The following is a 27,670-nucleotide window of genomic DNA, read 5'->3' as shown; positions in this document are numbered from 1 at the left end:
GAGTTAGGTGCCAAACGTCAACAGGTTGTCTTATCGCCGTGCTGCGGACCGTGAGCACTTGAGTGAAATGGGCAGAGAGGCTCTCTACTGTGAGATGAGTGGAGGAGACAGTGTTGCTTCTGATCTGGTTGGGTGGCTGAATACTGAGGAGCCAAGGCCAAAGCGGAAGCTTGTGGGTCAACATGCCCAACCAATTTTACAGTTGAGGTGCGTTCGTCACCATAGATGCGGGTGGCTACTGCAATGCTCCAAATAGGGCGTCATTTGAGTGGCACTCGAAGCCACAGAATGTGGCGGAATGCAAGCACTGGAGTAAGTGTTTTTTTTCTCTCTCGTTTTCGTCCCTTTGCTTTGTTGCTATCACCGAAGCATTTGTTCAGCCATCAAAGCAACATGACTTGACACGGAAATTCTATTGTAATGTCTCACTGTGACAGGTTTGTAGATGAAAAAACAGGATAAAGAAAATGAGGAATATCCAAACCCAGAGAGCAGAAAACCCAGAGAGACAACAGACTATTGAAATTATGAAATGCAATTTGAAGTAAATTAGTTTTCCTTAAATAACATTCATTTAGTTTCCATTCTAATTCATACATTTGGGTCTTTATAGATTTAAATTAAAATTGACTGTATCAGTAAGAAGGTTTCACAGTATGCATGTCAGATTAGAACCAGTTTCCTATGCGAATAGTGCCGCATAGTGTGATGTCTGTGGCCTTTGAACAATTTAGTAAATAAGGGAAACTTGAGTCCATACAGCAGGGACTTAGTATTAATACAACATCCTTATGTCTAATAATATGCCCCTACAGCAGCCGGACATGTAGAGTCGGCAGATATGACTCAAGATGGTTCTGTAGATGCTTTCTCTGTTGTTTTGTTTTAAACTGCCAATCTGACCAATATTAAAATGCAATAATACTCCATAATCTGAAACACGCTTCAGGTAGGAATTCTGGATGGAATTTAATTAATTCATAATAAATTACACCGCTTAAAATGTCAGACTCTACCTACTTTATTCAGTGGATATTATTTTGAATTGCAAACATTCAATCTATAGTCTGCAAAAAACGCCTGCACACACCTGCACACTTTAACAGACAGATTTAATTTCCCTCCGGTTAAATCTAAATTAAAGTCCCCTGCCAAAAAATTATCACCACCATTAATTATACAAGGTTGTAGCCTCAGGCAATGTGATGGATTGGCAGCAAAAAGCAAAAAACAAAAACAAAAAACAAAAAAATGAATTGATGATTTTGAAAGATTTTGCTGGTGACAAATGTGCAGGTAAAAAAACAGTGTCTGCTGTGATTCTAATAAGAAGTTGATGTAAATGGGTCATTTACACACAAGATCAAAGTAGCCTGCATGCTATTGTACAGCACTGAACAAAGCCAGGCAGGCAAACAAATACTGTAGAAAACATATCTAACTAAATTATGGTTTTTAAAAAATTGATAGTTATATAGGTTAATATGTTGATTAATACTTTCAGTTACTAAATTAAAATAAAAGAAACCTAAGCTTTTATGTTCACTGCGTCAAATCAGCAAAACAAACAATAATAAACAACATAACAAAAGAAATATATTATGCACATAAAGTCTCATAAAACCTCCAAATTATCAAACTTTGATTTGTCATTATGCAGTAAATAACTGTTACACCAAATAACAGATATTTTACTCATCGTGCTGTATACAGGAACTGATTTTCTATGAGCTTACCTCTGGTAAGGACGTTGGTAATGTTCTGGTGCTTCAGGTCAGTGATGTGGACTATTCACCCCCAACCCTTGCTCAGTCAGCATTACTTCCCACTCCTGACAGCTCACAGGACCTGTGGCCTGGAAGCCTTGGCACCTGCCCCACGGGTGGCCTGTGGATGACTGAGAATGCTTAGAGAGGCCAGATAGAAATCCTAGTGCATGATGCCAGGCCTAGCCTGTGTAAGGTCTACCTTGCTTTGTAGTGTCACCTTATTGTCCCGCACTCAAGGGTCAGTGTTTCCTTTGTTCCTGCTCCGGTCCAACTCCACGCTGCCTAGAGAGGCTGCAGCTCTGTTAGCGGGTGACATCAGCCGGTATTTTTTGCCCACCCCAAGGCGCTCCCAAGTCGACCTGCAATCCTTCACATTCCTGCAGGTTTGACACTTTCTTATATAAAGGCAATACATCAAGGGGAGGAATTTCAATCCAGTAAAAAGTTGGACAGAGTGGCAAAGTGAAATACAAGATGGTGTAGAATGTAAAGAGAAATATAAGGTCGATTGACATGTAAGGAAGTCACTTCATGAGTAGGCTTACGAAAAGTTTATTATGGATCATTATGTGTTATTATGATGTATCATTATTAGTTACATTAAATTTAGTGAGTGTAAAGCCTTTAAATTGTGTTACCTTTATATCTTTGCCTTTTATGTTTTATGTAAATCAATTTTAATTGCCTTGTTGTTGAAAGGTGTACAAAGATACAAATAAACTCAACTTGCCTTAAAACAACAATATAATTTTTATAATTGTAATTTGTAGTATTACTATTATTATCATGTTTTAAACCAATTTAGTTATTTAATATATTAACTTTAACTTAATGTTAAAATATTAAAAGTTTCCCTTTGAACCAAACAAACTTTATAGATGTAAGAAAGGAAATGCCTTAATTGGTACTTAAAAAAAAAAATTATTCACTGGTACACATCTTACAAATCATCTCTGTAGTATTTAATTCTGCTCCATTCACGACACTAAGAAATCCAGAAATGAACCAAAAACTAAATTGCTCAAAACTTGGAAATGCTTGACAGTGATTGAGCTGGCTGAAATGGGCTTACACGGCACATTTGGTAATTTGCACACCTACCTGCTCTTCAGAGCAGTACAATTACAGAGTGTCTCGGGGGCCGTCAGTGCCCCGGCTGCACCCGGACTACATCTCTCTCCCGGTGCCCTGCTCGGCCACCGAAGTGCTAGCGTGAAATGGCTGTTAATTCCTTCTGCTATCTGTCCCGCACAGAGCCTGTTTTAAGCCTTCATATGAATCTTTTGCCTGCCGAAAAATACAAGGAATAAGGAAATCAGACAGTTAAAGAAACAGAGTGAGCGACTAAAAATGAAAACATCAAACAAGAATGAAATGCAAAATAGCATGAACCTTGTATTCTCCCCCCATCAATGACACTTAATGAGTATTCCACCTTCTGGCACCAACCATAAAGAAACAGAGTAAAGAAATAACAATTCGGAAACAACTGATAAAAGACACTCATGACTCAAAGAGTTTGTCAGTAATGCTGCAGTTTGACTTCTTTACCAACAAGCCAACTGGTTTTGTTCCAATGTTTTATCAGGTTCCTTAATCTATGTCTTGTCAATTTGTGAAGCCTATGATGTGAGTGTTTATGTTTTTATGTGGATGGAACATACTCAGATCCACATTAATCTAACTATAAAAGAAGGACTCTGTCTGTTTGTCTATCCGTCCGTCTGTTTGTTCTTCACTATCCTTGACAACCATTCATCTGATTTACTTTACACTTACACTTTACACTTACTCCAGGAATAGCAGTGTTGAGTGTACAGATGTTTGGATGATACATTTTAAAGATATCATTAAAAGAAAACATTTGGTGGATCATGACCTCACCACTATGGCAGCTGCAAATACTGGTGTAAATACTACTGTGTTGCAGTTGTCTATTAGCAGATCATGACCTCTCCAGTCTAGCAGGTATTGTTTCTGATTGACTTCAAACTTGGCTTGTGTATTGCTGAGGATCTAAGATTTAGTTTTACCCCAGGATGGTAAGTCATGAAGTAAATGACCTGCCCTACTCTGCCTCTGCTTGGCTTACCTTGATATTCTTACCCTAATCTTGACCAGTTTCACTGGAAATGTCTAAACCTAACTTAACCCAAGTACTAGCCAATCAGATGCAAAGAAGGGCAGGTCGTCATCCTGGGAAAAAACATCTGACCGCGTGCGTGGCACTGGTTTAGCGTCCCAGGAGACTCACGGACCAGTTGCATGCATTTTCAATCATCTTACATGATGCTACTCAGCCAATCAAATCTGTGCGTTGTGATAAGCATTGTGATTGAGTGAGACACAAACACAGGTGAACAATGATAATCAAGTTGGAGAAGTAATTTCACACGGCCTGCTTTAAAAACAGAAAAGTAGACGGCGTAACCGGAGTTTTTAAACAAAAATTACTCTTACAGACCAGTATGTCTCGTATGCTCTGAGGACATGGCGACTGTGAAGTGCCAGCACAAACACGAGCACAAATATTTTGAGCAAACATGCACAATCAAGCTCCCTGTTATGCATTTTATTTTTAAATGCAGCCTTTATTTACTTGAGAAGAGAAAAGCACATTACTATTTACATTTACATTTACTATTAGATCATTTATCATTTATAACATCTGTGTAAAATAGATGTCGTTGGTGTATATATTCATTCACATTTTGCATCAACAGTATTAAATTTTCTATGTCTTTAAGCAGCAATATTCGAGGCCAAGCAATTGGTCTGTTTTTATGTATTTAATGGGCACTACATTAGTTATCCCAACGCTGCCTTAGATCTTATGACACTGAACACAGCTTTGATGTTGCCATTATCAGAAGGCTTTTTCAAGTTCTAAAAGTCCACGACTACTGTCTGCTTTTGTACACAAGCCATTTCATAGTGTCTATCTTACTGAAAAAGCTGTTTTTCACCTATTAGCACTGAGAGAAGAACATTGGTCAGCTGTAGAGGGGGCTGCGATGGAAGCCTGGACCTGACATGTTGGCTTACGGCAGCAGCATGCATATCAACACAGTGATATGATGGACATTGGCACCTGTCTCAACATATTAGTCCATCGCCTGAAACTCTTCACTACTCATTCTAGGGTCATAGGTGCAAAGTACTCTGACTCTGAAATTCAGGTCCACATGGTATTTTACATTCTCATCCTCGCTTTTGAGCCACATATAGTGGGATGAACACCAACTGGATGAAGCTGCATATATATAGACAGAGTGGACAGACTGAAGAAAACATAGCAGCGTGAGATAGGCACGACCTTCATTAAGCTTTTGTATTGTAGTGTGTTGGTGTCTTTTCTCATTTAATGTTCACATCACCTATTACTTTCTTTAATTGTTATTATTGCCACTCTCTGCTCAGCTGGAAGTGAATGAAAACAAGGCATCAAATTGAACAAAGTAAAATAACCATTCTGATGATGTTCCGTAAAAAATGATTATCAAATTGATTGTATAAATAATGTATTCCGATGATGTGCGCTATTTAAATGAAGTCAGTGATGGGGGAAGCATTTACCAAGCTTCTTCTTTTATTGCTGCCTAAATCACAAGGTCACAGTTCAAGACACTTCAACACACAATGTTCCCTTCCAGTTAACTTGAAAAATAATAGGAAAAAAGAAATTGTGGAGGAAAATTATGAAAAAATGATGAAAAACATATTTTCTAGTATTAACCATAGTAACCATAATGAATGGGTCTCTTGATCTCACACATACTAATGTGATTAATTTTAACTACAATGCACAATACGCTTTTGGAGAGTGATCACCTTGACCTCTATAATGCTTGTTGGGCAAGAGTGAATGATGTGAAGTGTACTTTCAACCCTCCATATAATCTGTATTTTTAGTACACCTTCATTCAGTTTAACCATTTTAACAAAGCCTAACCAATCTGTTACATCAATACATTTTTTATTATAATTAGCTCATATTTTTATTATAAATAGCTCATTTTACTTGAAATTATAAACAAAAGTTACTAACAAATCCCAAAACATACCACTGTGAGTGGAGGATGATAAAGGACTTTGAATAGTACTATATGCTTGTTGCATGCATGACAACAGTAGAAGAGGGCCACCATGACAGCAGCCACACTTGGGGAATGAAAGCGCTTTGTTTCCCTCTACTGGTTATCAGTGCAACCACCATCTGCGTCTTAATATGTGCATGACTGTGTTTCTGTGTGCACTTTGTGTGTGCTTGTGCATGTGCTTGTATTGTGTTAAGGCAGAGAGAGGGAAAATGAGTAGCAGCAAAGAAAAATAACTTAATGGTTTGTAAATGTTGTACTCACCAGCAGTTCATCTCTACAGGTAATGGATGTATGGCATTCACCTTAAATAGAGTTGTTGGCAGCAGAGCATGAGGGCTCAGTGAAATGGATCAATTGTGACAGAAATCATCTGCCGTTTGGCCACATTATCCAGCAGCAGGTAAGATACGTCAATAGAAGAAACGAGCGTCTTCTTGCCTGTTTTCCAGCATGCAACCCCTTGTCTGCCTTTAGTGTTTTCCCAAGGTAACACTACAGTGAGGCTTTGAAGGCTGGCTATGAAGCTCCTGCAGAGCTGTCATGTTCCATGGGATTGTTTTGATGTTAATTGATAGGTTGATAGAGACAGACCAAGAGTTAGAATATGATTTCCTGCTGTGTACTCCGAGGTGCAATTCCCCATTGTTCCCCTTGAAATTTCAGCTTATCCTGGGGAGAATGTCAGTGTCTCAGCATGCAGTGAAGTTAGCTTTAATATAATTTTAAGATCTCAGTTGTTCTCCTGTTGGACTTGTTGCCAAAGAGAGCACACAGGTCTCAAAGAGGCTGCCCATGAAGGAAGTGTTTATGTGTGAATTAGTTGCCCTCCTTTTTTCTTTTTTTTTTTACAGTTCGGAGAACAGCACATGTATTGCAAGGACATATACACATGAACATGGCATGCACACACACCACACACACAGAGCTGCAGACAAAATGCATGACCCCAGTGTGATGGGCCGACGCTAGAGTGTCTGTGTTAGGCCAAGGTCACAGTCTCATTCCTTTATTCCCATAATCCCCTGTGTTGGCTGGGTGAGAGGCCTGCTAATGGCTAGCACTCACCAAGAGGGAACTTCTGCGTTAACGTAGACTCTAGAGACTCACATCCCACCACCCTGCGTAAAGAGCATAGCACACAGTCTATACAATCCATCAACATGGCTAATTAGACCCTAACAAAATCCCTAAGAGAAGCATTAGGAGGGGAACCAGAAGTGTGGTGGTAGCACTGTAGCTGAGATAATAAGAATACAATAAAGTTAGACTGCTGGAAAATGATCTTGCTTGTTTGAATCTATTATGGAAACAGCATGACTAAAATACCTGATCCAACAGAACAGAAGTAATATTAATTTTAAACGACAAGCAATACTTTGAGGAACATCTGTATGTTTTGTGAAAGTTCAAGACAGCAGAAAAAAATGTCCTCAGAAAGATGGCCAATATAGAAGGTGGCAGCAGGGGATTACGATTCAGGGAAATATGCACAGATATTGACATTTCATTATTCACAGTCAATATTTGTCCACTAATAGTCATGTGGCAATTCTCCTTTCACAATAGATTGTCTTTTTGGTTTTCAAAATGTTTTATAATGACCATGAAACGAGTAGACCACAAGTGAAACAGATACTTAAAGTTGAGAAAATAGGTTTACCACAATAAAATGCTTTCATTAAAGGTTATTTGTGTTTTTGACCTCTTGTAGCACTATTTTTTTTTCAAGTGGGTCCCCGTTTTGTTTACCTCATGCTTATTCATGAGGATGTACATGCACACACAGGTGACATGACACCTCCTCACCAATGGTCTCACTCCACTGACCTACAATTGCCTGTAATGTGCAGTGAAAAGCACCAAGGTGCCAGCAAAGACAGACAAAAAGAAGACTGCAAGCTAGTAAACATGGATATAAACAATGCAGGATCTGAGAAACTTTAAGAAATTAGTTTTGTAAATGTTTTTTGAAGAAGGAAATGTATTCAACACATCTGTTCGATCACAAGAATACACACAGTTTTGGTGTGCAACATTGAATGTAAGAGACTGACCTCACAAGAAAAACATCACAATAGGTTATAATGTCAGTTGCCAAAAAACGACCTGTAGTTACATTTCAATGACAGATTCCATTTAGCGGCTGTAGTAATTATGACCCAGTGTGTTTCCTGTTTCCAACAGCAAGGATAGCTTTTTTAAAACTGTAACTACTAGTCCCTTAAACTTAACCCAGAGGTGTTTATTGTTGCCATTACAGCTTTACAGATGTAGTCATTTTAACCCACACATCATTTCTCAAACCTTAACAAAGCTATAATTTTAACCCAAATCATGGTATTTCCTTAAACCTAACATAATCTAAAAATCTAACCTAACCTTTTTGTGCCTAAACCTAAACAGTGATTTGTAACAGTTTTGGAAAGCACAGACAAACGATGTCCTGGCAATTACTGCTGATAGAGGCACCAGATTAGAAAACACTCCTTGTTTTAGAGTGCATGGTCAAAAGACGTATTTGGTTGTTTAATTTTGAGGATTTGTTGGAATGTAAACTGAATTCTTGTTCATGATAGGTAACATTTAAGAAGGTATGAGGAAAAACCTACCAATACCAAGAAAACATTGCGATTTCTACTCTAGTATAGTTTTATATTGTATGGATTTTTTTTAAGTACTGTGCTGGCAGGCTATTGTGAAACATCCTCCCAGACAAACCTACAAAACCTTGTTGCTTTAGCTTTAATGCCTAAGCATTTTCCATATCACAGATATTATACATTTATTGTGTGCCAAATTGTGTTTCACCACACATATTGTTTGTATTGTATGTGACAAATAAACTGAAGGATTATTGGTTCTCCCACTGAACCCTTGTTGATTTAAAAAGGAATATAACAACATATTGTGTTGTATTCTGCTTTGGAGAACAGCATTGGCAGACACAGTGTTGGCAGATACACCATTTTGAATAAAGCAATATATATATATATATATATATATATATATATATATATATATATATATATATATATATATATATATATATATAATAATATATAACACAACTGATTTCTTTAGTAGAGTGATGTGATTGTTATGATCAACAATCATCTACATCTTAATCGTCAAACACTGGATCATTGTGAGCCAAGCTTTGCAGAGTAAAGATCCACTTTACTGCATGCTTACTGACAGCTCATCTTCCTGATTTTGCTTCTTCTCCTTTTTAAAAATAAAAAATAAAAACCACAATCTTCATTTGTTGATGGATGTCCTTAAATTGAGGTGAGAGTTGAATTTGAGACTCTCAAATAGGATTGTTTCTTTGTTCCCTATTTCGATCCTTCAGATCAACAATCTGTCCTCTAGGTAGGCGAGAGAAGGCAGGCAGCCGAGAAAATGGTTCAGATTAAAACAAGGTAATGGCACATTTGCTAGGCCCTTTGTGTGAGCAGCGCATGCAATTTAAGGGGCTGCCATACAGGACGAGTTAATATTGCATTGCACACTGGGGCATGGGAACAGAGAGGAGAAAAAAAATGCATATGTCTCATTTTGCAATCTGATTCGTCTCAGCAAATCAGCTGGAGTCAATGTCATTCCATAATGAACTCTCCTCTAACTATTCTCAATATTCTGCTGCCATGCAGCTGCCTGCTTTCACACCCACTGAACGTGGAATATATTTTGAGCTGTACAGAAAGAGGTATGGGTCTTTCTCTTCCTCTTTCTCCCTTGTCAGGTTGTAGACAACTGGGTTTTTTCCCCTCTTTCTCTCTTTTTCCCTCACTTCCTCTGTTACCACCCCAAAACCTGTTACTCCTCCCCCCACCACACTTTCCCCACCCTCGCCTCCGCCTCTACCCTATGCTGGGTTACAGATCGAGATGAAGGAGGGAATGGGAGGTTTTGATTGACTTAGATGCTGAGATGTAATCTTGTGCGAGCTGAAATGTGAAGTGTGTGCTTATGTGTGTATGTGTGTGTAAGAGGGATAGGGCTGGGGCAATGTGTGATGCTCGGTTTATTGCATCGCAAGCTCATTTGTTTGTATTTTATACCTCATTTCGGCTCAGACGAGCCGGCTCCACATTACGGCTGCGGGTGACCCACTTTCACAACAGTGTGTGACTCTCTCTCTCTCTCTATCTCTCTCTCCCTCTAATAATATAATGTTCCCCTTTTTATACATTACTTTTAGTAAATACACTGCACTGTGTGGATATGATTTAATGGAATATACCTACAAAGTAGTTCACTGAGGAAAATACAAACTCTCTGCTATTCCACTGAGATAGTTTCTCCTCTGTCCCCTCAGGCACAGCTATGCAGTACGTTAGCATGTTAGTGCTGTGCGTGACACCACTCTGACAGCACTCTAAACATCAGAAGGACTCAAGCTCATCTGGGCCGTCAGGGATATAAACATGGGCTACTTAAACTTAGATGGCCTGTTTATGGGTTCAGAGAAGCATATGAATAAGATATATTGGTAAAGCAACATAAACAGTAGACGGTTCTTTTTTAACCTTCAGCCTGTCCTGCGTCAGTCATGAATCGGCACAGTAACAGGAATCATTTTCTGAGAAGAAGCTGTAAAACAGCTTTGTTGAGACACTAAACTCACTGGCTTTATTCTGGTGTTATCTGCTGCTCTGAACCACAAAACTCATGGTTCTGCACTACCTGTGGTGCTGCAGCTTTGTTCATTCTCCCCTATGAGCTCACAAAGATGTCTTATCCTCCAGGTGGACAGAGATAGTGTGCTAGTGAGCCTTACTGTTCCAGTCCAGGTGCAGGGAGAGCAGGTGGACAGGGGCGGGACTGCCAGGGGACCAAAGGGGGCAAAGAGGCTTAGTGGGTCACAGTGGGAAGGGTGGTGCAGCTCAATCATCCCCCCCTACCCTTAAGGCACCTTAGAGCTATGCAGCTGTGAAAAGACTGTCATTCAGTGGAAATTCAGACTATATACAGCAGAGCATTTTGATGTTGCATGCTTACACATATACACAGATGACACACATACAGTATCTTACTCATACATACACATACATAGCATATGAATAACTGTACAAGCAGAAAGAAAGAGCTGACATTTTATAAACCTAAGACAAATCCTCACTCACCTCACCCTCTATTTTACATTTCTCCCACTTTGAACGCTCCACTCTCGTTCCACAGTTCATACATGTCCTCTCTCTCTCCCCTCTCATCCCCATTCGTTTCTCCCTCGCTCCAAGCTGCTGCCGCCGCGGCTGGGTAGTAGCTGGCCCGTGCCATCCATTATTCCCAGGCAGGAATGCATTAAAGATTCATCTCTGCAGCTCAACCTCAAAGGAAAGACTATGACCCCTGGTATGGCTGCTGAATTATGGAGACCGGCAATAAAGTTGTTTGCCTTTGATCTCATTCTCAGCTTTCTCCCTCCCAGGTGAACGTGGACAGGTGAACACATGGACACACGCAGTCAGTCACACACACACCTACACACACACACACACACACACACACACACAGACACACAAACACACACACACACACACACACACACACACACACACACACAGTGCTGTCCGTATAACATTTTCACTCACTTTATCCACTTCTGTTCCTCTCTCTTACAAACACAAATTTGCGCTCATATTTTCTCTATATTAAATTTTTACTCTCTATACCCCTTCTCTACAACTTGCTCTCTGTTTTTGTTGTTATCAAGTGCGCAAAAATACACACAGAAGTACGCAAGACTAAAGGAGAAAAAAAACAAACAAAAATGCATATCTCTCAGAAGATGATGATGGAACAATTATGTGAAAACAGTCTTGCCTGCATACCAAGTGACTTCCTTGCGCTATAAATTTCACCCCTGCCATCAACCACAATCCCTGCCTCCCTCTCCCAAGCTAAAAGTGGCTTGCAGCTCCAGTGGCAGTGGTAGAAACACATTTGCTCACACATGCGCATTGTTTATATTTAATCGATGTCGAGTGGAGGGTCCTGTTTGAAATGGCGTTCATTTGTCAAGTATTAATAATTCAGTCACACAAGCACAAACACAAAGAGAGGAATGCACACAAAAGCTTACGTTGTCCTATGCTCGATTTTATGAAGTGCCACCTCACCTGAAGGTGAATACTCAGTTTCATTATCTTATTCAGACAGCTCCTATTGTTTACGGCCTTGTGGTTACTGCCATGTCTAGAGCGGTGTGAATTGGCTACACAATGACCAGGATGCAAGATGGTTGTATGAACAGCTTCACTGGAAACCAAACATAAACACAGAAGAACCCATGAACTGACTATTATTAAACAAAGTATGGTCAGAGTTCATTTTATCATGTGTTATGGTTAATAGGCAGTTGTACTGGTGAGCATGATGGGCCATTAGCTTTCCTCTTAATAGGTTCAAGGGACACATACACATGCAGGGTTGTATGTAGCCTTGACGAAAGAACGAATGGTGATAGGTGAAGGTGGGGTTGTCTGTGCCCGTGGGTGTATGATGGGGTGTCCCATTATCCGTGTACTTAGTGTCCCATCCTGAACCCAATTATAAATCTGGGCTGACCTGGACAGTTGTCACAAGGAGAACACGGGGAAGGACACAGACATGGAAACTGTGGTTAAATCAAGCTTGTCTCACATTACTGCTGCGTGTGTGTGTGTGTGCGTGTGTGTGTGTGTGTGCTCCAGACAGACCAGTCCTTGTGTCTTCCTCATGTGTTGATAGATTTGTGGAGGTTGTTACAAAGGATACAGGTGTATGGCAGCAAAAAAAACAAGGATTCCTGGTTGATTAATGAGGTGTGACTGGCCCTCAGTGTTGTGTTCTTAGAGAGAGTGAATGCTTTTTCTCAAGGGATTTTAACGGGATGAGAAAAAGCAACGCACGCATGCTCACACACACACACACACACACACACACACACACACACACACACACACACACACACACACACACACACCAACACATACCAACACACACACAGCGGATAACTCCCTATGGAGTTCCTCAGCAGCCTTGTGAAAGTGCACATGTTGACTGGAGACCACTAATGGCGTGTTGTTGCCATATGGAGGTGTTGCACCAGTGATTTGGGAAGTGGAAGACTACATTTCTGGCATACAGTAAGATGGATTCTGAGTGGCAACTTCACTGGCCAAGGGCAGGTGCTTGTTTGAGGACACCAGGTGGAGGAAGGGGGCATTAGGTGTCTGCTGTGGGAGCAGCAGAAGCAGGGCAACAAAGAATGAATGTAAAGAGGGACAAAGGAAGGGTGCAAAGAAAGTGACGGCCAGGTTATATTGCGTTCGCACATCAAGAAGAGCAAGGTGATAAAAAGAACAGCAGGTAGCTTTCTAATGTCAGGGGAATCTGATGTTGTTTTCACAATGGCGTTATCTTCTTGAAGGTCACAGGAAATGTGCATAGAAGAAAAAGCACACCCTTACAAAGTTAACTTTTGTAATCGCATAATGAGTAACAGCATGGTTTAAAATCAAGTCTGGTGTATTCCATAAAATGTGATCTATTCCTTGTATTCCCCCAGAGAGCACCAAAAGATGATGCGTTACAATCACTTATCTCAGCCTAATGCACATTACGTATAAAAACTGACACAGACACATTTTTCAAGCGTATGTAGATGGGATGTGGGACCTGAAATGACATATTATTCACTGGTTTTGATATCATAATAAGTAAATCATATTTCATGTGTAGCAAATTGTGCACAGAGCCTTAATCTGTGAGTATTATAATACATCAACCATCCAAAAAGCATTCACATCATGCCTGTAATGGTGAAGGCATAGAGACCGGTGATGTGTGAAATAAAGGACAGCTTGACAGCACTTGAGCCGTCCCATACGACCTGTGCAGAAACATCCACATTAGGAGACAATAGAATTCTCAGAGAGACTAAAATGCAATACATCACAAAGTCTTCAGTGCCACAATGAGAAGGAGACAAAAGGTAATAAATCATTCTAGACTTATGTGACCATTTTACATAATCCTTTTCTAAGTTTGTCATTGTGAAGCCACCACTGTGACCCCAGGTTGGCCCTAACGTGTTTTACCTGCAAAGGAAGCAAGTTGTAAGATAACTATAAGAGAAGAAATGCGTTAGCTTAATAATAGATTTGAACATAGTCACAAATTGAACTTTCATAGCTGACATATTATGTGTCATGAGATGGAGGCTAAAAATAATCCAGTCTGGTGTGTACATCTCAGATGACTGATTAGTGCATGTAGTGGACATGAAACATACATATTTATTAAATGTAAATTAGTTACTCCAAGCGTGAGTGATCATTATTACTGCGACGACAGAAAAAAGACATGTGCTATGATTTAATCACGTTACATCAGACAGTTGTTATATCATATGATCCTTCCATGCTGAAAAGTATAGCCACTGCTGTTAACAGTATGTTAAAAGTCTGTTGTTTGAATCAGCAGTTTACCTAATGTAATTGGGGTCACATTGGAGTGCAGGTAAATAGAGATGGAAAGCTCGCCAAGCTGTGTTTAATGTTTCATATATATGTACCCATGGAATGGTTTACAAGAAGTCTGTCAAATATAGCCTGATGGATTGAGATTTTACAATAATGTACGCTTGTGTGCGTGAATGGAATCAAGTGAGGCGAACCAGCAATGTCACTGTCAAGGTCATAAACAAAGCTACAGATGCTAATTTTTATTGAAGGCCTTGCCCCTTCCTGCTACCCTCCCCCACCTCTGTTACCTCTAACATATTGTACTATCCAATTACATGGCTGGCATGATGTTTATTTATTTTTTTATATCATAGTGTGCATAATTCATTCATGCATGTGTGAGAACGTGCAGGTGGTTTTGTGAAGCAGTGTACAGTGTGCACGTGCATACAGGATATGTTTTTGTGTGTGTGCGTGTGTAGAGGAGTGTTTACGCACATGTGTGTGAGTTGTCAAAGCCTGCAGGAGATGTTCCTCCAGGGTGCCGTTTTATCTCGCACCTGTTCTGTCTCCTTCATAGTTCTCTCTTTATTCAGCCGTCTAATCTGCAGAGATGCTGCTAAGCACACATATCTTATTTGATTTCTGCAGGGCAAAGCCCCCCGATTGGTGCCTTTGATAGAACCATCTCCGTGGCAATCAGATAAGACAGGTGTTGCTGTATAGTCAGCTGAGCCAAAGCCAGCCAATCATCAACAACCTGCACTCTCTGCCTAATGACTATCACTGAATGCAAAAAGAGGCTGTTCAGAGAAAGAATCTTGAAGATCCTTGTCACTACCTTGCTGCTGCTAATTATGCATGTTTTGTTGTGATTCAAATTAATTGTTGTTATTTCCAGATTCTTAAAACAGTCCAAGATAATGGCTTGCTATTAGACGAGGAGACAAACAGAGCATGTAATTAAACATTTTCAGGTCAACGTGTAAACAGAGTCCCAGAATGCTTAGCTTCTAAATTCACTAATTTATGAACACTCTGTAATGTGTCTCCGTTGCTCTCTCACAAATGAATTTTATAATATTCATAATGTATATCTTCATACTGCTTTCTTCAATTTGATTTTCTATCATTTTACCAAACAACTATGAACTGTGCAAACCATTTCCTTTTGCATAAAGGCAACTGAGATGCTCCCAAAGTTTATTTTGGTACAACAGCATGGCATGTTGATCATTTGCAAACGAAAATAACAAGGCAAGTAATTTTTTGCTGGTTTATCATTAAAAATGGATTTGGGGCTTGGCTGCTCACATCACAAGCACGACATTAACATTCCCATTACCTGCTTGTTGTTACTCAGCCACAGAGGTGTTACTGTCCTGTAAACAGTAAAGAAGTGCGTATTTAATTCCTGAAATACTAGTTAGCTGCTTTGTGTTAGGAATGATAATGCTACCCTATAGTGCAAGCACGTTATAGTTACTCTGCAAAGTTTAATGAGAGTCGCCAGTCCATCCATTACTACCCATACACACACGCACACGCACACACACACACACACACACACACACACACACACACACACACACACACACACGCACACACACACACACACACACACACACACACACATGTTTTGGCCTCTGCACTTCTGAAATGAATCTGACACCCCCGCTTACAGGCATGGACTCAAGTACTTTAATAAGAGTTCAACATGACCAGGCTGATAGACAATAACCCAGTCTACACACACACACACACACACACACACACACACACACACACACACACACACACACACACACACACACACACACACACACACACACACACACACACACACCAAACAAATCAATACTAACTGCATGAGGTCTAACATTCGTGTGAAAAGAAATGGAAGCAAGAGTTTGGTGGCAGTAAACAAGAAAACCATCAAATTGGAAGACTATTAAAATGACAACATTTTACACATCAAAGTAGTGTGTTATACTGAGCTCTGATATATAATGTGAGTTTACGGTGAATGAGAGAAGGAAGGAATACAGATAATCCTTTGCTATTTATATTCAAATTACAGGTTGAATCCGTGGTAATATGGAATTGAACCGATCCTGAATGAATATGCTGTAATAACAAAGCACTATAACTATGCTGCCGCCTGTGGACTGGTGCCCCCAGAGAAAAAAAGTGGATAATAGACATGAGAAAGAAAATGAGGCACATTTGAAACTGTAATTTATTAGGTGAAAATCATCATCATCACCGAAATGCAGTTTATGATAAAGACACACATTACTGAAATGTCCCAATGACCTGAATACATAAAAGATGAACATTACACTGAAATGTTGGTCTTTGCACCCCGGAAATTACAATTTAAGGGATGTTTTGATCCCCAGTTTTCTAGTGGAGCCAGTTGTTTTTGTAGAGCTCTGTAAAGCATCTTGCAAATGCAAACACTTCAGACACTACCAACAGAGCTAAATTAAGCACACTGCCATTACTTAACTAGATTGAAATAAATACGGCTAAAAATGGCTTTATCTCGACTCCAGAAACCCTCATCCCCATCATCTTTAAAGCGCACAACACCAAAAGATGAGCAAAGAAAAAACAACAACAACTCCTCTCTTAATTGTTCTTGACAGCAGTTTACTATTGTGCCACACTAGGAGCCTCAAACCAATGAGACTGAACCAAATTGCTAGACTTAAACTAAACTTCAGCATTCTTTTAAGCATTGAAGAGAAAGCAAAGAACAAATGCAGTGCTGTGCTATGCAACCCTAAACAGACAGAACAGGGTGGGAGATTACCTGACTATAGAGAATGGCATTAAATACAGAACCACTTTGACAAAGTAGAGTCAGCAGGCACAGCTTGGCTGTGCAGCTCAGTTGATACAAGAAAACATGGCTCCCTAAAGCAGAGCCAGCTGTAAAAAGAAAACAAGAGACACAGCAGCACTTATGAACACAGTCCACTAAATTCTAGCCTGTCAGAACAAAATATTTTAGGTAATTTATACACAAACATCTTCAGCTGTACTCTCAAGTGTGGTATACTTTTTCCAGTCTTTTCTCCTATGAATTTATATATGCAAATAATTAACACAATACATTTTGAGAAACATAATGCCTCTCAGATTATATTTTATCAGACAGAACAGTCTTACTGAACAAATCTGCAAACTTTTACTGTCAACTTGTGTTGCTACAATATCTGCAGGTGAAATAAAGTGTGATTAAGCTATTGTTGATTTTACACAACTACTGTATAACTGCTTGGCCAAGCATGTGGTTAAGACATCAATGGTCATGGTTGGGGTTTAAAAATGTCAACACTTCATACAAACCTCCCTGAATTCCATGTCCGTATTTTTAACTGCACTACATGAACATCACAACTTATTTGCAAGGCATTATACGTTGTGAATGTAAACCTCTACGGCATATTAGTGATATATGTCCATCATTTATAGGATACAAAGCTGACTTCTGTAGATTAACTGTGAAAATGTCTTCTTTCAATTTAACATAATTGTTGAGTATTGGGATGGATTATGGATATTTATTCATTCCTGTTTTCAACCACATGAATTCTGCTGTTCAGACTGTCAAGAAATTCACCAATTCTCAATATAAAAAAGTTGAGAAACCAGTGTGATTAAGGGATGCACTTTTCGTATTTAATGTATTGATGTATATAATGTATTTAGAAATGTTTATTTTGACTTGAATATCCATTATCCTGATTGGACGTAATAAAATCCACTAGAAAACAAACTGCATGGAAATCTCCAACTGTGTCCTGTATTGACTATCATACAATATTTGTAAAAAGCACTTCTCAATCACATACATCACATATTTGCATGTGTGTGTTGATTACAGCTGCTTTTTGATTACCAAAACAAAGCCTGCTGTTGCATGCAAAGCCAAAACAAAGTGCCATGCATGCAGCCCTTGGGTCAAGAAGTGGTTTTAGTCCCTTACTAATAAAGACATCATATCCCAAATGTCACAGAACATGTGGCATGTGCAGAGGCTTTCTTCTAAACCCTAGTGGCCTGGATGTTATCTTGTACACAACTGGTAGGCTTCCCTTCAAGGTGCACATCAATGAGTAAATATGTGGCTGCAGCTTCCCAGAAAAGAAAACATAATCCCTGAGTTTGACGCTGAAGAGGCCTGATTACTTTTGTTGCTCTGTGGATTCTTCATAAGAGTGGGGGCTGTGAGTCTTCCCCCTAGAGACATGAGAGGGACATCAGAAAGCACAGTGCCTGTCATCTTAAATCCATCCTCTCCATCCCCTTCCCCTGTCATCGATGACTAGATCAGGGATAATGACTCTCACAGGGACCCTTTACAGGAAGGTGGTCATTACGCAGATATGGTGAAGGAGCCACAAATACAGTCATCCATGTGATGGTTAATATGCTACAATACGGCAGCTGAAAAATACTAAAAACAAGACCCGCCACTAGTGCATGCAGTGCATCATTTCCTCACCCTTTACCCCTTGCCATCACTATTATACATCATGGAGAAAGGAAAGTTGAAAGGGAAAATAAGTGCATCAGTCATTCAACCTCGGCAGATACACAGAACACATAGCTCGTTACATCCCAACTCCAGCCCTTTTACAACATTTGCATTCATAAATCAATGGAAGGACTGTGAATAGCTTTATTTCCTTGTTTATTATTTTCCCAGCCACTTGAATGCTTCCATCTGGATTCATGGGTCAAGACATCAACAACATAATGTCAAAGAAATAAATAAATAAATAAGAGAGTCAACATATGCACAAAAGCACAGCAGCTGCTTATGATGTTATGGTTTTGGCAGATGGCTCTTGGCTATTCATCCCCCTGAATCTTACTGCTATATGCTCTTATAGCCGATGGAAAACAAGCATTTCTAAAGCCAGACCATTTCTCTTCAACACTGTGAATGAAGCAAATATCATTATTGGCCAGACTGTGAAAGCTGCCAAGTACTCTGACTGTGGTGGAAGACAACCTTAAACTAAGTAAACCTCAAACAGAGAAAACTGTCAGGTTTGGAAAGACATAATTAATCAGTGACATTTCAACTTCAGTATGGGTTTAAATTAAATTTAACATTTTACAAATATCTTAAATTCATTTCATATGCATATAAGTTAATGTAATAATTTGAAATATGTGCACAGCTACAGGTGGACAACCTCACAATGATGACTAAATACTAGTGCACATGAGGTATGTATGGAGAATGCATCACTGATATTAATACTGATTTACTACCTTTATCTCTTAATGCCATAAAGCCTCTCTTTTATTACTTCTCTCTCATCCTTGCTCACTCCTCCCCTATCTCTCTCCCTCTCTCATACAACCAACACAGCCTCACATTCTGCTGCTGCTCAAAAGTTGCAGCACGAGCCACAGGCAAAGCTGTGCCACACTCAGGTTTATAGTCTTGGTTTTATTATACACCTCCCCATAAGGCAGCCCTCAGAGACGATGACACCCCAGACACCTATTTAAGGGGCTTGGTGAGCCGCAGATGAGGGAGCCTGGGCAGTGGCAGGTTGTCATCTGCAGGGCTTGTCTCTGTTTATGGGCTGTTAGAGCGTTTGAACCGCAGGGTCAGTCCTGCTGTGGAGGCACCATAACACTCCATAGGCAGACCACAAAATGAACAAAAATAAATCCTAATGAACCTTTTAAGCCCTCTTGTCCATCCGTAGGCTAGGAGCACCATGTGTAAAGAGATAATGCAAGGGGACAGGGGGAGAAGTGGTCTGCCAGCAGGGACAATGAGAACGGGCAGAGGGGCTGTCACTGCTTGGTAAAACCTTGTGATCATCCTCTGTGGTGACAGATGCTGAAGAGGTGATAGTAGACTGGTGCACGTATCACAGGATAATGGCTGTTTGTGTCGGCTAGTGTGCCTACTTTTCCATCTACTACCACACTTATATTGAACACACACTCCTCGCCATTATATGGTGGCCAAAGTCAATAAGGTACAAAGGATCCATAAACATGGCAAACAATCTTTTGAAGTCTCATTTTTCTTGGGTATAGACAGCCCCTTGAACTTTCTTCTGTCACTATAGAAATGTAAAATTAGCAAACTTCAACAAACTTCCTTTCTAGAACCTGTCTGTGATCAGCTTTCAGACCTTGAATTCAGTCCTTTATCCAGTTTTACTGCTTTTGTCTCACTGTGCTTATTATTTGCATCAGAAAACAGGGAAGACAGAAATACACAACTCAAGGGAATTAGGAAACGTATCTTAGAGGAAGCTATGAGGAAATCTTGCAATAATCTTACTGTAAGCATGTCAGAGACTCTACCTGGCACCAAACCTGGATTGAGGGAATCTACCATGGCACTGATTCAATTATTCCACCCACCTGTCATCCCACTAATTAAAGACACTATGAAGTCTACTATGTCATGTTTCATCCTTACAGTATCTGAGGGGATGTTGTACTATAGATCATTTCAAGTAAATTCATTGCTATGTTGGTTTAAATGGCTTTGCTAAAAGAACTACCACCATCTGAACAACAAAGAAGAAAAATGTAATTATATTAAGTCTTAATCAGCCTCTATTGTAACCTTCTTTCCATTTACTTTATCGTATTAGAGTGTGAAGAGTCGCAGCTATATAACTGGCCCCTAAGCTGCAACCTTACCACCACCATCTCCCTCCACCTTTATCAGAGAACATGTGGACAGAGGCTCAGTGAAAAAGGGCACAGAGAACAGGCAGGCCGAGGAGAGAGGTAATTTCTGCTGTCTCACCTCAGCGCTTTCCTCATTCTACTCTGATTAGCTCCAATAATGTATCTTAGACTTTTCAGCTGTTCAAAAGGACGGTGGGGGAGGGTGAAAGGAAGTGAGCGAGAGGGGCAAGACGGTGAAGAAAACGTCCACTCCCTCACAGCTCTTACACACCATTAATCTTTTTCTTCTCGCTGTCGTCTTGAGAAAGTGATTACGGTGACTTAATTGTATTTGAGGAGTTTCTCTACTTTGTATATGCTTTACCTTATAAGAGGTCTTGTCAAACTTTGGGAATCTAGATTACAGGCATTTTGTTAAATGCTGTGTCACAAATTAGGCATTAGGGATGGCATGTATCATGACAAGTGGCAACGACTTGCATAATTCTTATACGCTGCCTAAACAGCATGTACTCTGACTACCTGTTTAAATCAGGCGGGGAGTTCTGGTCCTCTGAAATGATGCGAACGCGGAAGTAACTTGCAGTAAAGTGGAAGTAAACTGCATTCTATCAAAAGGCCACCAGGGGGTAACCGTTTTGGTGTCAAAAGGACTTCCGTCTCTATACAAGTCAATGGAGAATTCACCAACTTCTCACTTGATTTCTAACCTCAGTAAACGTTTTCAAAATGTGTTTATGGTCTCAATCGCTAGTTTAAAGCGTTCTTCAATGCAGTATGATGTTCATTTGTGAAATTTTGGCCTCCCTGATTTTATATTTGACGATAAAGCAGGGTATGCATTAGGGCGTGGCTACGTCGTGATTGACAGGTTGATTGGTTCACAGGTTCAGGAGGGCGCCTCTTGCTCCTCCTGATGCCCATATAAGTAGAATCCGTGTTTTGTTTTTTACCCGGCATGCACCGGAAATTTTCAAGATGGCGCTGCTCAGATTTGAAACTATTCTCTTCCAAGCAGCAGTCCACAAAGCAATGGGTGACGTCACGGATGTTACGTCCATTTTATATACAGTTTATGGTTTAAATAAAGGATTAAATAAAAAATAAAATGTCAAATCAATATGTTGTATATGTTGTTATATGGTAGAGATGAGATAATGTAATTGTTCTATTGTGTAATGTGTATTTTTTTCTTGATTTGGCAAGGACATCCAATAAAATATGTCAAAAAAACTGACTTTGATCTAGTGTCATTTTATTTACTTTAAACTATTTAGCATTAGTGTCACACAATAGTTATGTTGCCTCTTCTGCAACATATCTCACATCAAAAAAGATGCTAATGGCCTACTTCAACAGAGTCTGTTAAGGGTGAATAGCAATTTGCAAAAAAGTACTTGACCAAAGGGAACAAACACAAATTGCTTTTCAATGCATTTGCACAATGTACATATATTCAGCACCTGATTTACTAAGACAGCAGCTCTTTACGTTGTCAGCTCTGTGCCATGGACTGTCCTGCCAGACACATTATGCAAGGAAAAATACAATGCAATTTCTATAAGATCACTAAGCTTAGAAAAGAAATCATCTTCATCTTGATTGCACTATATATACTTTGGCTGCAGTTTAACACAATGTAGAAAAACTATCAAGCAATAAATCACAATATTACTAATAAATTATGATATAATAATCTTTAGCATATATCCGATTATTGGCACATTAAGAGGCATTAAATATGTTCATGGGAAAGGAAAAGGAGATGATGAAATGCTTTCCAGCTACTTTGTGGCTCTTGTAAATCCTATTTAGGTTATGTATATGCCTGGTATTACACCATATTGCATGATGTTTTTAAATCCACAGGAATACTTAATTAATCGACTTCTGTTAACATGTCTCCAACTAGGATTAGCATTATCCTCTTTTAAATGCAGTGAGGAGAGATACACAATTTGCAAACCTTCATATAAATTGCAAACAACTACGGCTCCAGCCTGGTGGAATATACTGCATATGTTTTTGGGCAGCATGGGTGGAGGTACTGCCTGAAAAACAGGCACAAAAGCCTTAGTGCATCTGGCCCTAAAAGTCCAGGCTACTGTCTCTTTAATGCTGTACTTAGGCACAGCTGTCAACATGCAAACATGCTCAGTGATAGCTAATATGCTGATACTTAGCAGGTGTAATGTCTTAGTTTTGTCTTAGTTTTGCTAATTAGATTAAAAAGTGCAGCTGACACTGATCTGAATATTTTTAGTTTTGCAGGTATTTGGTGATAAACCAAAGCATTAGACAAATTACAGTTTTGACCTGATGATGGTGTGACATAGAAGTCAGGGGATCATCAAAGTGATTACAAATGTCATAGCAATCTAATCCATCCAGTAGCTGTAGATATTTCCATCAAAACCACAAATGTCAACCTAACATTGGCACTAAGGGGTCACTGAAAGTCATTGAGATACATTCATGGCAATCTGATAGCTGCTGATATCTTTCAGTCTACCATCCCCAGAAAATAATATACCAATGTTTTTTTCTTTTCTTTTTATTAACTATGCCATGTTGGAAAAAACTATAGTTAATAAATTACTGCTGATGTCTTATAATGATGTGCATGCAAACACTGCAACTATTACTGATTAACACAACACACAGCCAGTAAGGCAAATATAGCAAATTTGAAAGTCAAGCCAAATCAAGATTAAGATCTATACACATCCAGCAGCTTACCTTCACCTTTGTCTATAGATGTCTTTCTCACAGGCTCAGCAAGGCAAGACAAAGGCCAGTTTGAATAAATGAGTTTTCAGCTGTTTATTAAAGGCACCAACAGAGACAGCAGATCATACGTCTATAGGACGAGCGTTCCACTGTGTCATAGCCGCGACTTCAAAGGCACCAGCACCTTTTGATTTTAGTCAAGAGCGAGACAACCAGCAAGCCCTGGTCAGAACACCTAAGTGGTGATAAAAGGATGAAGCAGATCAGAGATGTACACATACCATGCAGGGCTCTATATGTGAAAACAAGAACCTTAAAATGGGAAGCCAATGTAAAGATGATAAGGTGGGTGTGATGTAAGTCATCCTGCTGGACCTGGTCATTTGTAGACTTTCCGGGCACCATGTGCCTAGGCAGGGGAAAAGGGCATTGCAGTAGTCTAGCTGGGATGGTATAGAAGCATGAATAATCAAAAAGGCTGATTATCAAGAAAATAATTAACTTACATAGTGCCACATGAAATTAAAAGACTGCAAAATGTTCTCCTGGGTAATTAACTCATAGTACAAACATTTAAGAGCCTTAGTACATAGTGTTGTGTTGTGTAGCACTCACACAATATATTGAATGTTAATAATGTCACCAACAGAGAATGACTCTTGTTTCGTCTCCATCAGAACATGTTTGGAATTTGAAATCTAACATCCAATAGCAAATGGTCTCTTCTGCATGCACACACACAAAGGGACACAATGCACAATAACACATGCAACATGCACATCTCCACAGGAGTGGTCATCAAGCACTGTCTCTTTCCTTCAGCTCAGACAAAAGCTTGTGACATGTTCATTAAGCAGCAGGGATCCCATTACTGCACTCAACAGCCTCCCTGTCACAATGTGCACACATAATTAGTTACACATGCAGCCTCAGGAATGCTAATTGTTGCTCTCCTCTCCTCACTCGCTTATATTTTTCTATACAGTTTCTCACATCCTCCTTCTTTCCTCCCGTTTGTTCACTCTGCAGGTGGCATAGTATGCCACTTTATGCTGTCAAAGTTGTTCAGAAAAGCTTTCAAATTACAGTTTGAATTTCCCCACTGAGAACCTATTAACCGCATAATGGAGACAGAGAGCGAGAGAGAGAGAGAGAGAGAGAGAGAGAGAGAGAGAGAGAGAGAGAGAGAGAGAGAGAGAGTCAGACAAAAAGAAAGTGAAAGGTTGAGTTGGCAGGCTGAAGGGGTTTGACATTAGTCACTTTTAGAAACCAAATTTGTTCTTGGCACTATTTTATTTTCATCCCTTCCCTTGTCGCTTTCTGTCTCCACCTCACTCTATCATCCATCCCTGCCTGCTCATTTAAGGGGATCAGCAGAAAGTGTATACTGATGAGGTGATGGTCACTGTTGCATAGGTCACCAACCTATTCAACAGTTTGATCATGAAGCAGCAAAGCCTAGAAACAAACCATTACGTAAAAAAGGAATGGGAAGCATGCCCATGACTTGATTTATAAACTTATTGTCTCCATTTGTCTGAGCAAAATCGTTCCATCTCAGCTAATTTATTCAATGTGAACTATGATGAACTATGAAACTGTACCACAGATGAAATACAAAACTCAAACACAAATTGTTATTTTTGAAGAAATGCTGCTACTTTTAGCTATTGCTGCATTTATCAAGCCCTGTTTTTCTGAACTTCATGGAAAATTGTGAAAAAATCTCTACTGAAGACTTTTCTTTTTAATTGAACAAATTGCAAAAAAAAAACTTGTATGATGTCAACCCCAAAAGGAGATCTAGTGAAGATTTTTATAGTTACAAGAGGAGAAATGGTTTTGTCAGTGACAGTTGTTGCAACACATTACATATTTTTAGATCGGCTTAAAGATGCCCTGTTTACTTCTTGATCATTAAAACACTAAAAAGGTGAAAACCCTGAGCTACACTGACAAAACATATAAGTCATTCACAATCTCTCACATGCACCTCTTGTATTATGTTGCAAGTTGTGCAGATTCACTGGAGAAAAAAAAATCACCCTAACCCTAAAATCTAGTCTATACACTTCAATAAACAGCTAAACATGTAGGGACTAGCTCTCCAGTCCCCCAGATGGGAGGTGAGTTCCCACTTGTTAATGTGTAAAAAGGTTTTCCACAATATGATAAATATCAATGCTACATGCAGAGAAGCTATCATGCTCCCTGCTTTCTTCCTCGCTGATAAAATATGGTAAACTACGCATATAATACCTCATCATCATGGGAGCCTGCTGTTTTCTGATTTGTATTTTATATTCACACATTCAAGTGTGTGACACTACAAAATATTATCCTATAGTATATGACAGGAGCTTTAACTCAGCAGGGGAGGGTCAAAACTGATTAATCTGCCATGCAACATGTGGTTTTACTTAATTACCATACTATCAAAATCACATGCACACAGTAAGGGGTATCTAGTAATTTCAGGAAAAGGCACTACAGTTTATACACCAAGACTAGAACATCAGCGCCCTGCTTACCCTACGCAGGTGTCTCTCATGTGCCGGTTAGTTGCAGGTGACCTGAGGCTATGTCAAGCTTTGGGCCCTGTCGCTTCAAAGTTTCCGGGTGCTATAAGGGTGGGGTTTCTAAGCTTCCTGGTGGAAGCAGCAGGCTGACTGTTTCCATGTAAAGACTCACATTCAGAAACATAGCCTATATCACTATGTAATCAGATCAGATCATTTTACAATGTATACTATTACCATATATTAGGCTATTTGCTTTGCTATATTTAAAATGATTTCCTCACCTTTGTGTCTCTTACAGCAACCCTGTCTCCTAGAAATGACATTTGCAAGTAACACTACACAACTGGGCTACTAAATTACACACACATTAGTAACTAATAACACAAGCTACATTGCTTTCTTAGCCTACTCTAGTAATTTGAATAACCTTTACGAACAGAAAAAGCAAGGATCATGTAGGCTAGCTACCATTTGACATTTCTTTCATTTGGTCAAGCTGTCTCACAGTCTCCTCTGCATGAAGAGTTGCTTGTGAAGCACCAAGATTGTAGCGCTTACAGCTACACATGTACAGTATCTTAAGCTCTTTAATGCTGTCTTCATTTAAATAACTATAATCAGAGAAGTATGCCATCATTGGGTCAGCCATGAGTGAAATATCTTCCTCCTTCATCTCACTTTCACCATCATGATCGAAGCTAACGTAAGCTAGCCATCTGAGTCAGTCTCAAAGCTTCAGCTGCTGTCAGTTTTGGCTCCACTATCATTCAAATAATGCAAATTTAGCCAAAATCCAAAATTTGCTCTGTCTGATTGTCATCAGATGTAGCACACGAATGGAAATTTTAAAAAGTTGAACAATGTCTTCCTCATGTATCTAGCTTTGCTATCTTCCTCTGCTGTCAACACAATCTGTCTCATCTGTTTATTAACTTTATTCAGCCTTGTCAATAAACAGGAAACACTTTAAGACTTAAGGTTATGTTTATCAGCTTTTGCATTAATATTGACATTGTATTACAGCTGAGACTTATTTATTCATTCAGAAGCACAGTAAAATTGTAATTTGTCAAGTTGTAGAATTGTTTGATGTAATTTTTTGTTTGCTCTGAGATTCTAATTGATTAAAGATTTCTTCCAAGTTAAACTGCATTAGATGGCAGTTTAAGATCTAACAATGAAATGCTAATGTAGGATGAGAGCAAGTAATCATCAACCACTTCCTAACATATATACTTTCATTAAATCATTATAAAGCACATCACAGCATTTTGTAGAGCTTTGCTCAAACTGTATGTTTTATTGCTTAGTAAAAGAATGAATTTTGAGATACTCCTACCTTAGTGTTATGTGTGATTATTCTGCCATTCTTCTGGTCATGGTGTTAAAATCTTAGTTACATATGT

This window comes from Scomber scombrus, chromosome 6 (genome assembly GCF_963691925.1).
Source record: "Scomber scombrus chromosome 6, fScoSco1.1, whole genome shotgun sequence".
Taxonomy (NCBI): Eukaryota; Metazoa; Chordata; class Actinopteri; order Scombriformes; family Scombridae; genus Scomber; species Scomber scombrus.
The sequence above is the reverse complement of the archived record's forward strand: the minus strand, read 5'-3'. Positions refer to the sequence as shown.